The following is a 13,551-nucleotide window of genomic DNA, read 5'->3' as shown; positions in this document are numbered from 1 at the left end:
AATTTTATTGTGGTAATTGTAAATACCTAACTAAAGTTAACTACAATTGCCAACAACTTTACTGCCATTGACAAAAATGCCAGGTAACGTAGTTGGCCAAAAAGCACTAGATTTCCTATAAAAATTTCTAGAAACTGACTTACCTAAGTCATCATTTTAAACATTGTTTTGAGAGAACAAAACATATTGAAGGAGATTGGGTTTCAATCAAATCAGTTGTTAATTGATATTAATTATAAGTTGCACTGTCGAAAAACGTTAGATTTAGCACCGTACGCCAGACATGTATTTTGCAAGCTAAAATGTATATTCGAAAAAACGCAAAAGTTGGCAACGCTGCATGCAACAATCCAGAAATAAGAAATTTACTTACCTACCTACCTACCTGCCGAATTTATTTAAATTTCAAGGACAAGTTTTTTTTAATCAATGAATCGCTTAGCTTTTAGTTTTGCATTCATCTTGGGACCCAATCTTTCATTCAAGCCGTGAAACACCGACAAGGTTCGGTGGGTTTTGCATAATTTTAAGTACAATACGATATTATTATACACGACTATAATAATACTAAAATAATATATGTTAGGTTATAAGACTTTTATAAGTTATAACGTTCTTTTTTTAAATTCTTTGTCTTCGGATTTATGTTTGTTCTTTCTTTTGTTTTGATACGTAAGTACTATTTTATTGGGTACCATACCAACTAGGATAACTTTTTAGGGTAGGTACCTAATACATATGTACCTACTAAGCAAATGACTGGAATTTTGTTTCCAGAAATGAAGAATAGTTAAAATTCAGCGCAGTAAGAAATCACTAATATAGATGGCAGTACCGTCTACATTAATAAATTATTGTCGTCATCCTTCTTCCCCTTCCCCTGTCCCGATTTACAAATTTGAAACTTTTGCATGGATTCGTGGATAATCCATTTTTGTTTTTCACTTGGTTTGTTTGTTACAGTTAGGATTTAGAATATTTAGATAGTTTCCTGACAATATTTGATGCATCCCAGTGTGGTCAACTGAATTATAACAATTTTATCTACTATAATTGTGTCTACTAGGTATAAGTTTTTACAGTTTTTCTACTATAATCGTTTAAAAATATGGCAATACTTTTCTATGCATCCACAGTCAGTTGCGGTTTTAGTAAAAAATGTTACTTATACGTTAAAAGTGTTAAAAATTGAGCGATAGGGATTTGACAAAGATGTGTTTAGACTTTTGTTCTTTTTACATTTTTTTTTCACTTTTACATAATTATGAAATTCGTAAACTTTTTAACCCAGTGCTCGAAATGAACTGGAACGCACCGAAGCCCAGCCTGTTCATGAAATCCTCGAGAATACCGTTCCGTCTCATGGATAAATTAAAAATGACATTCACGGTTCCGGAATTCTTATGAAAATCTTTACATATGTAATTACATTTTTTTTAATAGTTTAATAATAGATTTCTCATGTATGGGTACATAATATATTAATAACAGTAGGTATTAAAGTTTTGTGTTGTTTTGTTACAAAGTTTTAAGGCGATCTTAATTTAACATAAATTTATAGAATTTGGGTTTAGGATTTGCCTTCCCACATATTCCATGGCTGTGGATTACTAATTAAACTAATTCAACAATCGTAAATAATACATTATTTATAAGTACAAAACAGTGACGTCCAGCAGGGATAGACTAGCCATGCACTGCCTATATGCGGTAGATAAAGGAAGGAAACTAATAACAGATAGTGTTACACCCCCGAATGGTCCCTATTTGGGGATGTCTCTTCTGGGGGTCTAAAGAGGCCTGAACCATTTTCAAGCCGACACATAGTAATGGTTGATGACGAAAAAATTATAATAAAAATACATTCGTGGCAACGTTGTTTGGCGAATGTCAAAAAAAATGCAACGCCGCTATTGTAATACCACTTTTAGCAGAAGAAATCACTGTCAAAAAAGGCGCTTCTCGTTGTAAGCGAGATCGAAATCAGCAGTTTTGGCGGGCAGACGCTTCTAGGTACTAACATTGTAAACGCGACGTGTCAGACTCGCTCCGCAAAATTATAACAAATTTATTCAAAAATGTAGTAGTAATAAGTATAAAAACATAATAAACCCAGCCGTTTTCGAAAACCATCATTCCGAGGTGTTATTATTGTTCACTCTCAAGTCCCAATGACAAACGAAGCACCAGCATCAGCATACTGAGTGAGGAGAAGAATAAATACTCTCGCTCCCGACATGGCGGGGGATGACAATAGTAATCTTTGACAGCATATTTCGTAAATATTTTTTGTTGTCACCTATCCAAACATAATCCGCCTAGTAGTCTAGTCTAAGTATAATATTGTATAATCATAGTCATTTTAATATTTTTGGAAAATTATCGAGTGCTCCGGTTCATAAACCTTTCTACTTCGAGCGCTGGAAACCACATACGAGTATAATTTGCGTTATGGAAAACTATTGAAATTGCTGATTTCGGATGTTTACAATCGTAACGCTTGAATTCTATTCCGAAAGCGGGGCCACGGCGGCGGTTTTTTAGTTTGCACAAATGTTATTGGTTTGTTTAGGTAAGCATTTCAAGAATTAACAATGAACAGAAAATGATAAAATTCATTGACGCTAGGTACACACTGTATAAAGCAATTGATTGTTAGCGATGTTATGTGTAGTCAATTGTTTTGTGTTGAGTATGACCCTGGTGTGCACATGGCTGATGACGCAATCGCTCGTGGATCGTGACGTCATCGCGCTGCAATCACAATCATCTTTTCCAGTTGTGAGCAAAAAGGCAATTTGCGGCAAAATGAAACAATCAACTTTGACCAAAATACAAATTTATCTTCTGCGATCACCATTCCGAAATCTATTACAATTCCATTTTTGCGTTCAACCTGTGATTTGGTACCTACCTGCCAAAATGTGCACTTGTGCAAGTTGGTGGCGCTGGAAGAAAAATGTAGGCTGCAGGGTTACATGTAAATTGTACGTAAAACATTTTACCGTGGCACAGTTCGCCGTGAGCTTTCATCGGAAAAAGATGACGGCATACAATACGGTCTCCAATTTTATTATATTCATTATGAACATTAATTCAATTTTAATAGCTGATTTTGGCAAAATTCATGAATTGAATAATGAAAACCTAACATAACAAATAATCCAATATATCTTCAAAATTTGTTTGCTGATGGCTTCCTGTAAAGTGTAAACCGACAAGAACCGTGTTTTATTTAGACATGACTTTTATGTCAGTACTATACGACGTTAGTATCTAAAGAGTAAGAAAATTGCGAAAACACTGTTTTTCTACTTTATTTTTTGCAGCTTTGGTCCCTACTTATTTACTTAGGTACATTTACTTATTAAGCGAACTCACACATAGCAACTCAACATAACCATATAAGGGCAATACAGACAGTACTTACTTTATAGCCCGCGGCATGGCCCCCACATCTTGAAGCGGACCCCCAGGCTAGAATCTTCGGCGGACCCCCTACCTATCTCTAAGTTTAAAAGCTGTGTGACGGTCTACACTTCTGTACCCTAGAACTGAACTATATTAAGTGCCATATCCAAAATTTCTCAGTAGAGCCATTTTAAGTTTATTGAAATATATTTTTTCTTCTGTATTAAAGTTTTGGCAAAAGTTTTATAGTTCTTAATTTTTTTTGAGAAGACATTTGATTATTTTATATACTTATCACAGTATATGTGCATATTTCAGTGTTTTAACTTAGTTATATAGAAAATAAACACTTAATACTATTTAGCTTTAAGAAAAAAATATTATGTTACTTTTAGTACTGCTTCAAATAGTATTATGTGCCATTAACATTCAGTGAAGGGATATATTATGTTGAATAAAGTACACTCAATATTGATTTAAAAATGTATATTAATTAATAATATTACAAAAATAATGTATGTTTTAATAATAATCTCGAACAGTGGGATTGCAAAACTGGAAATTTATTAATATGATCTCGAATATTTTGTTTAATAAATTCTGGTATTTTTGTTGATGGCGGTTGCTTTCCTCTTTTATCGTGTTCAACATTTCCTCCAACAGACTTTTTAGATAGTGCAGTAGTAATAAATGTTTGTGAAATATAAAAAGGTAAATAAAAAATACTTTGCACACTTTAATAGACTGACCATCTAATTCAAAGTAGTATTGACGTGTATGATTTCTTTTATCGATCCTTTTATCATTTGTTATTCTCTTCCTTTTTATCGGTACGGACTTTACATTTAACGCAACAAATTGCCGTTTGTGGTCAATGTTTTTTCACTTTTCCAAAATGCCTTGTGAATTTCATTTCTATGATGAGCTGAAAAATGTATGGAACATTTAAGGCGACATTCTGTCTTGCAGGGTGCAAGAACTCTTTGTGCTGAGATAGTTTGTGTTTTAATCGGACGTTCCTCTCCTGCTGCTACTTTTTGTTTTCTAATGTTATTTTTCCAATTTAATGGATTTCTCTTTCTTTTTTTTCCCTTTCTCACATTCAGTTGTGATTCGTCCACGATATTAGTCAAATTTTGATTATCTGTATCTGAAATTTCCGAAACTGATACATCTGATTCAGAACCATTCTCGCTTTGATGGTAATCAGGATCGTCAGCTATACAACCTTCATCGATATGTGAAGATGTTTCATGTACAATATTAATGTTATCGCATTGGAGAAGATCTGAAGTCTCTGAAGCGAGAGTGGGTTGTATTGGTGCAACCGATGTTTCCAACACTTCATAGTAAACGATGTTACCACTCTGACCAAATGCATACAGATTATCATCACACACAATATCACTATGGCTTATTTCTTGATAACCAGCCACAGTTTTGTCGACATAAATCAAGTCATCTAGGGGTGAATTTATTTGCCTTTCAATTGATGAACTCCCTGCATCTAAAACGAAAATAACCCATTATCAATCTTAAAAAATGAAAATATGAATACTGTATTTTTGTTTCACGGATCTTTTGTCAAACCAAATTAATGGATTTAATACTAAGACATTCGGCTAAAACAAAATTAAACAATACTATTTCCAAACTCGAATAATCAAGCTACACTATTATCTTAAATATCAGCCAGGGTTAATGTACAATTTAATAACATTGTTTGATTTCATAAAACTGATTATAAATTCCTACCTTTCGTTTCTGAATCGTTGTTTGACACTGCGGTAGTAATTCATCACAGTCATCAATAATATTATTGGTTTGTATTTTCACTAAGTCCAGAATACGTTTACTTCTCTCCGACATTAATGTAATTAACTTTTCTTATTTGGAATAAATGTTTCAATGCAAAACTGTTTCAAACATTCGCACAAAGGAGTTAATACAACAAAAATGTGCGGTCGTCTGTCAAGTGTCAAACATTGTTCGTACTAACTCCGCAAGATAACACTTAATACTGTTTAATTGTATTGGTTGTTTTGACTGAATGGACTTAATATCAATAAATAACAAAACACCCACAACTAAAGAGTATTAAAAGACTTAAGTATTCTTTGATTCCAAAATCAAGATGCACTTAATATTCTTTAAAACGCAATATCTCAGGAAATAATTGATATAGGAGTTAATACTGTTTACCATGCGAAAGAAGAGGCAAAATCATGAAGTTTAGTGCAATAAAGTGACTTTTGAAAATTTTGGAGTTAATACAGTTCGGTTCTAGGGTACAGACTTGTGTATCCCAAATAGTGTTCAAGATCAAATTTACGGTATTTTATAGCGATTTATGATTTTTTTTGATACACCCACTTGAATTATTATAGAGTTGTCGAATATCAATAATCAAAAATTGCATCGCACAAGTGTACATATTTTGAAATGTTAATATGCTTGAAGTAAAATACGGAGGCGACATTTTTTACTATTAGTGCAATTTTGTGATGTGTGTTTATCTCACTTGGCTGTTCGATCCGCCACGCCGGGCCCCCCTTAAGCCCGATCCCCCAGGCTAGAGCCCTGCCAGCCCCCCCCCCCCCCTTGTGGGGGCCATGCCCCGCGGAGTCTTTCGATTTTTTTCTTATCACAGAAATCGTCGCCGCCATATTCAATTTTGACTAAATGGGCCAAGAATCTCTCAGAATATTCTGCTTTCAATCAGTGGCGTAAAGGGGTTGGATCTCAGTCTCGCATAACTTGTAGGAGAAATAGATGTTAACCACTTGCTTAACTTGTAAGGTCGCTCTGGACTCAAACACGCACTGCGAATTAGCCAGATCCGGGATTCGAACCCGAGTCCCACGATTATATAAGCCGTTACGATACCGCTCGTCCATAGATGATTACAAATTACAAATTCAAGATATTTACAAACATGGCATGAAACATGCAAGGAACAAACAATGTGGTTAAAAAATATACAATATAATAAAATGTCTCGTGTACCTTATATTGATTGTTTTACTAATAAATTAATTGTAATATTCAATATTATGTAAGTCGTAACACAAATTCATACCTACCTGATTAATATTTAGTTGTATAGGCATGGGCAAAAAACACTACCTTATTCTTAGGTCAATAATTATTATAAAGCAATCATCATTCATAAGATGTTTATCACACTTGAATGGTCAAAGACATAGCTTATAATAAGTATCTTTAGAATCATCTTCAAATGTGTTAATCTTGCCGATTTTTTGAATAATAAAATGCCTAATTCTTGTCAAATTTGGGATCACAGAGATTATCAATATAATTTTTTATCGTGAATATTTTACAAAAATTATCTCGTAATAAATTATACTAATGGTTTTATAAATGCGTTTAAAAATTAATAAATGTAAAAAATCTTAACACCACTGCACAGTTATGTACCGAAATATGACTATATTCTAAAACATTAGAGCGAGAGGTTTAAAAGAATACTATGTTATGTAACAAAAATACTTAATGCAGTCATTAAATGTTTAAAATAACTATAAAGGATAATAAGGCTTCAAAATTATATAAATAAATTATCTACAACGTTTAAGGAGTGTCCAGTATCATGGTTTGAAAATACAATAAAAACTCAATTTTGACCAACGACGAGCACGTGGGCCGTTAATGTGCTTTTCGTGAAATGGCGCCCCGGGCGACTTTTTTACTATTGTAAATTTGTGATGTCTATTTATCTCACATATGTGATCGACCCGCCACGCCCCCCTCACACGAGTCTTGGGTCTCACGAGTTGATTCCAAAAAAAGTCATCGGTATGTCAATTTTTATAGAAATCTACATTTGAATGCCATCTTGAGGGCGTTTACGATAATTTTCTATTCCTGTTTTTCGATTTTACAAAGGCCATAGGTCAGAAAATAAATGTCTGAAAATCGTTGTTTCTACAAAAACATCATACCTATTATGTTTCAAAGGTTGACTTCTCTCTCCTGAAAAATCATATTTCATGACAAATGTCGTTTTTGTAATCAACTAGTCAATAATTGCGTGACAATTAATAATTCTCCTTCAATATAATATTTTGATCTCGCAAAACAATGTTTAAAAATATGAAATAAATATCATAAAAAACTAGTCTTTTTTTCTGTTAAGGCTATACCTCAGTTGAGGCAAGGTCTAAAAAGATCGTGGCTAGGCGATGCGCGGATTGCGGGTCGCGGGTGCAAATGACGCATGCCGAACGAAATATAATTTGTCATGTAAATCCAACATGCGTCCATTTAATGTTCTGTTTATTGTTCTATTAGTAACAATAATAATGTAGTCATTGACATGTTTTCTTTATCAAGTAAATGGGTAACGTTTTTAGTCATCTTTACACGATTTAAGAATCAATACCCCCGTCACCATCACGAAACAAATTGACGTATTCACACCTCGACGTTCGCTCTCCGGATGCCAGCGAGTCCAAAAATTTCGTCGCGCTTATTATAGTTGAAAATTATTTGCCGTTTCACTGATGTAGTACCTAACTTATTTTCTTACTCTATCTGGCATATTTTTTATCATTAGGTGTCGGTATCTACTTTAGTGGCGTGAGAAATAAAACAACACAATGACACAATATGAAATTCATGGCCTTACAGCAGTGGTGCAAAACCTATTTGACAAACGGTCCGCAGTGGGTGCCAGTGTTGAAAAATAATGATATACATTTTAATTATTTTTAATTTATTAGTTACATATTAGATACTTACTGATGTTGGGCTGCGGGTTGTGTATCACTGACTTATAGTGATATTGAAATAATAGTATCAAATATCTTAATTAAACGTGTGTTTAGGTATGAGGCTTTAGTTTGACGATTGTCGGGGATTCCACTCTTCGGCCCCGTCCAACGTGCAACTCAAACGTATAACCGTATAAACGTATAACCAAAAAAAGACATTGTCTACGAACATTTTCACACGTATATACGTTTGAGTTAGGCCCGTTTCAGACGGGACACCGGTGTCGCGCTCTTATATAATAAGGAGGCTATTGTATTCGGATAAAATGGCCTTTGTATTATGTCTATGAACGCCCCGAGTTAATGAGTCAAAGCGTGTCTGGTACACTTTTCCGTCGGCCGCTACATTCTCAAGCCGCCGATACACATGTTTTTATGACCGCAGCCAGTTTTATGTTCTAATTTATATCGCGAAATTATGCGTTGACTCATTAGCTCTGGGCGTTCATAAACATATTACAATGGCCCCTTTATTTGAATACAAAGGCCTCCTTACTATATACGAGCGCGACACCGGTGTCCCGTGTGAAACGGGGGTTACGCGCGCCACTCAACGCTCCGCTGAACGCGCCTACGCTGGACGGGGGCCTTCTGATGTTACTAATTATTAGATACTGGTGATAAAAAAAAAAGTTTGATATTTCAAAGAAAGGTCTTCTGTCAGTTCTTGTGATTACTAATAATTATTATTACTTGTTAATAAAAAAATTGTTATTTATTATTTCACTCTTTTCCATATTCCGGATGAAGAATGTTAGATATTATTACCTACTCATCAAAAATATATTTTCTTTAATTCTCTATTTCTATCCTACAATAGAGTAGAACGTGAAACAAAACGTGAACATCGTTCGACACAATATACCTAGTTTTTTTTGTTAACATAAATATGGACCCTCCAAACCAGCCCACCATGAACCACATTCTGTCTTAATCGAGCGTATCACGAGGCCCTACGTATGGATGTGAAGCATCAGCAGTTGTGTATGCCTGGGAAGGTCTCAAAAGCAAATACCCAAGCCCTGCTCTCAAGTGAGCTTTGACTGAGTTTACTGAAAGGCGTAATTTAATAAAAAGTGCCATGGGAGAGAAAGGCAGGGAGACTTAACAGAAATAAATTATTTTAATGATATATAAGATACAAAAAACAAAGCTAAAACAATACGGACAAAAAAACTATGTTAACAGTCATATCCGCAATAAGATGCCGCAATTTTTTTAAATGCAATATAATTGACATTTGTGGCGACCAGGTCAGACGGCCCGACGAGTCCAACAGCTGGTTGGACCGACTTCAGCATCTCTTCCCTCTCGGAGCACATTCTCGGACATTCCCAAAGGATGTGGTTTGCATCCTGTTGCCACATGGACATGTTGGCCGGGTAACAAATCCAAGCTCATGGAGCTGGGCAGCGAATCCACCATGGCTTGCACAACACGTATTATAGTTTTATTTTCGATTTTTTGTTTTATGATAGGCGGAAAAATGTAGGTACACATTGACTTTGTTCTTGGTAGAATAAATACTTGCGAATTTATTTTTACAAAATCTTGCCTTTTTCCGCAAACATGCTTGTTTTCGTACACCGTCTGGCACCAAAATAGAGATTCATCGAATGGGTAAAATACAGAGTCGAATAAAAATAGGTGGGGGAGTTGCATGCCCTGCATTGTTTTTACCGCGGCTTATAATGGCGATGTTTAAATTGTGTTTTTTTTTTTGTACATATTTGCTAAGCGACGGACAGCTGCGTAAATTGACTGTCCACGTGGAAACCATACGTCAAACAATGATGAGGATTTCCGCTTATAAAACTAAACGCAACGTTTCATTACGCGGGACGTTATTTTTATATTTTTATGATTTTCAGTAAGTATTTCACTGTTTGGTTTGAGGAATTGTAATTTCGATATTTTATGATACATATTTACGGTATCGGCACCAGGATACCGGGATTGGTAATGAGTGTAATGACATACTTAATTAAAATTATCCTGTAACAAAAAAAATACTTTAAAAAGTGCCAACATAAACTATATGTAGACTTATCAGCATGGCCCCCACATCCTGAAGCGGGCCCCCAATCTAGGATCTTTGACGGACCCCCTACCTATCGCTAAAGATAAAGGCAGTGTGACGCCCCACAGTAGCATTTTCTAAATGGTGCACGCGGTAAAATTAATGTGTACCTATATTTATAAGTTTTAATATATTTAAATTCATCTATTTGAATTATGGAGTTGTCGAGTATCGATACACAATCAAAAATTGTATCGTACAACCACATAATGGGTGGTCTGCCCATCGAATTTGAAGCTCTTGTTGTGAATATAATATATAAATATGTTTTACACAGTTTGTTCTACACAGTTCGGGCAACTCAATTGGCCACTTCGGCATTACTACGTGAAACTTTTTTTATTAGGGAATTTAAAAGAATGCTGAAAAAAATTCATTATAGCAAGAAGTACGACTAGTACAATAAATAAATAAATTTAAGTTTCTGCTGCAGCAGAATTCTTCTTTTGTTTAAGTTCTTTATTTTAATTATTAATATGATTAATAATTTATATTTAATTTTGATGTTAATAGTAAAATATAATCCAAATAAACATTTATTTTTAATTTTTAATCAACCGCAGCACCCCAAATATATTATCCACGAACCGCCACTGATCTTATATTACTTATGCGCCGGCTAGACGGTATAGTTTGTGCAAAAAATACGGAACACTTTTACAGCGCTCTTCGGTTTGCGCGAGCTACAGTTTTCCCATCCATACACACGGGCTTCCCGATACTAAAGCTTGTTCTAATATAAGCTTGTGGTAAAGCATGAGCGTCTAGTCGACGCTTTAGTTTAGTAAATAGATAAAAGTATCAAGAGTTAATTATTTTTTCCTTTACTACAAACTCATAAAATGTCATCTACCTACATAATATTATTTAAATTAATATTTTAGCCATAGTCCTTGATGTCTACGATCGCTACCTACTAACAAACCGTCTCATGGCTCCGGAGGAATACGAGAGGAATCACGGGAGTGAAAGATTGGAATGTGTTTATGAGGGAGGTTTTGGCATTATAATGTAAAATGGTGTTTTGGAGAACTGTTTTATTTTATACGTATAGTACCTACAAATAGTTACATGTAAATTGTACGTAAAACATTTCACCGTGGCACAGTTCACTTTGAGCTTTCTTATCGGAAAGAGATGACCGTATACTATACGGTCTCCAATTTTATTAGATTGGATATAAACATTTATTCAATTTTTATAACTGATTTTAGAAACCTAACCTAACAAATAATCCAGTATATCGGCTATTTTCAAAATTCGTTTGCTGCTGGCTTCCTCTAAAGTGTAAACCGACAAGTATCGTCTTTTATTAAGACATGAATTTTATGTCAGTACTATACGACCCAAAGAGGTTGGACGGTCTTTAATATACGGCCATATATTTCCGACAGAACATTTCACGGTGAAGTGTGATACGGCTAACTGCATACTTACAAGTTTCCGGACACGAGTACAAATAACTACACTGGTTAATAGGTATTTCACAGCGCGTGATTGAAAGAATGTGAATTCTTTACAACAATGTGTGTGTGTTCGATTTAGAATGCGTCTTATTTATTGAGTGCAACAAACACTGAAGAAAAATATGATCTGTATATTGCAGTGGCAAATAAGTTTCTTTATGGATAAACTCTCTTGAAATGCATCCAGTTGATGTAAATTTCCCATAAACAATAATAAAGTGGATATATAATGATTTCTCGAGAAAGTAAGTCATCTAACTCAGTACTTCTCAAACTGGGGGGCGCGTGCCCCTAGGGAGCTCTGGAGCTCGGGAGCCGCGTAAAAAATCATAAAAACGTGATCATTGGGCGATAATATTTCCAAAACTTGAATGAAGACCAAAGTACAATAATTGGATAAGAACACTATTTGCTAAATCCTTAAAATATGATCATATAACGTGGGCAGCTCAAGAATAATATTGATGATTGAATTTAATGAACGAATTTTGGATAGGGCGACAGCAAAAATACCCGTCAACCGTCGTCAGTCGACGTCATCCGTTTACGACATCGCGAAACAGCATTTTTATCATTACTGGTAATAAAAAATAAATACAGGTCGTGTCTTTCAACAGAGACTTTGGAGCAAACCCTACATTTCAAACCGGATACCAGATATTGACGTATTATGTAAAAATATGCAATCACACCCCTCTCATCAAATTGTTTTTTCAAGTTCATTTTTGTCTTTTTTTTAATTTTTGCTTTACAAGCAAGTAAATGAAATGTAGAATAAATGGAGAATACCTGAGTCATCTGCGCTTTGCCGATGACATAGTAATTTTCTCGCAAGACTCAGAAGACCTCCAAAGCAGAATGCAGGAACTCGCTGAAGTAAGCAACAAAGTAGGTTTGAAAATAAATGTAACAAAGACGAAAGTCATGTTCAACTGCTTTGCAGGCCAAAAAGAGATCCTCATCAATGGCACTCAGCTCGAACAGGTGAAAAGCTACATCTATCTCGGACAACAAGTATCTATAGATGGATGTATATTTGATGAAATTGTTCGCAGAGTAAAGCTAGGCTGGAGTGCTTTTGGCCGCCTGAATAATGTCTTCAAAAGTGACCTTCCACTGTGCCTAAAGCGCAAAGTGTTCAACCAGTGTGTGCTTCCCGTGATGACATATGCGTGTGAAACATGGACCCTAAGTAAACGAGAGATCCAGAAACTTAGAGTAGCACAACGTGGTATGGAGAGGTGTATGCTGGGCATAACGCGAAAGGACAAAAAGAGGAATGAGTGGATAAGGAAGCAGACAAGGGTTTGCGATGTAATAGAGTTTATTAAAAGCCTTAAATGGAGATGGGCTGGACGCATAGCTCGAAGAAGAGACAATCGTTGGACAAATCTAGTCATCCAGTGGTATCCAAGAAGTACAAAACGTCCACAAGGTAGACCTAGAGGCCGCTGGATCGATGAAATGATAAAGTTCTGCGGAAGTACGTGGCAACGCAATGCACAGGACCGAGAGAAGTGGAAGCAACTTGAAGAGGCCTTCATCCAGCAGTGGATAGATTCAGGCTGATGATGATGATGATGATGAAATGAAATGTTCTATTATTTTTAATAAAAATGTACCCATATTAATAATGAATGGTAAATAAAGTAGGTACTGTTGGTCACTTAAGACTAATTTTTTTTATCTGATTTTGGGGGCCGTGGTATGAAAAAGTTTGAGAAGCACTGATCTAAGTTACAAAATACTATTCCATTAATTTTAGATAAAAATGTATAATATTCAATCCCAGGATTCGGAG

This window comes from Rhyacophila brunnea, unplaced genomic scaffold (genome assembly GCF_057557595.1).
Source record: "Rhyacophila brunnea isolate RB1 unplaced genomic scaffold, BYU_Rbru_1.0 scaffold_1, whole genome shotgun sequence".
Lineage (NCBI taxonomy): Eukaryota > Metazoa > Arthropoda > Insecta > Trichoptera > Rhyacophilidae > Rhyacophila > Rhyacophila brunnea.
This window is presented reverse-complemented; position numbering follows the sequence as displayed.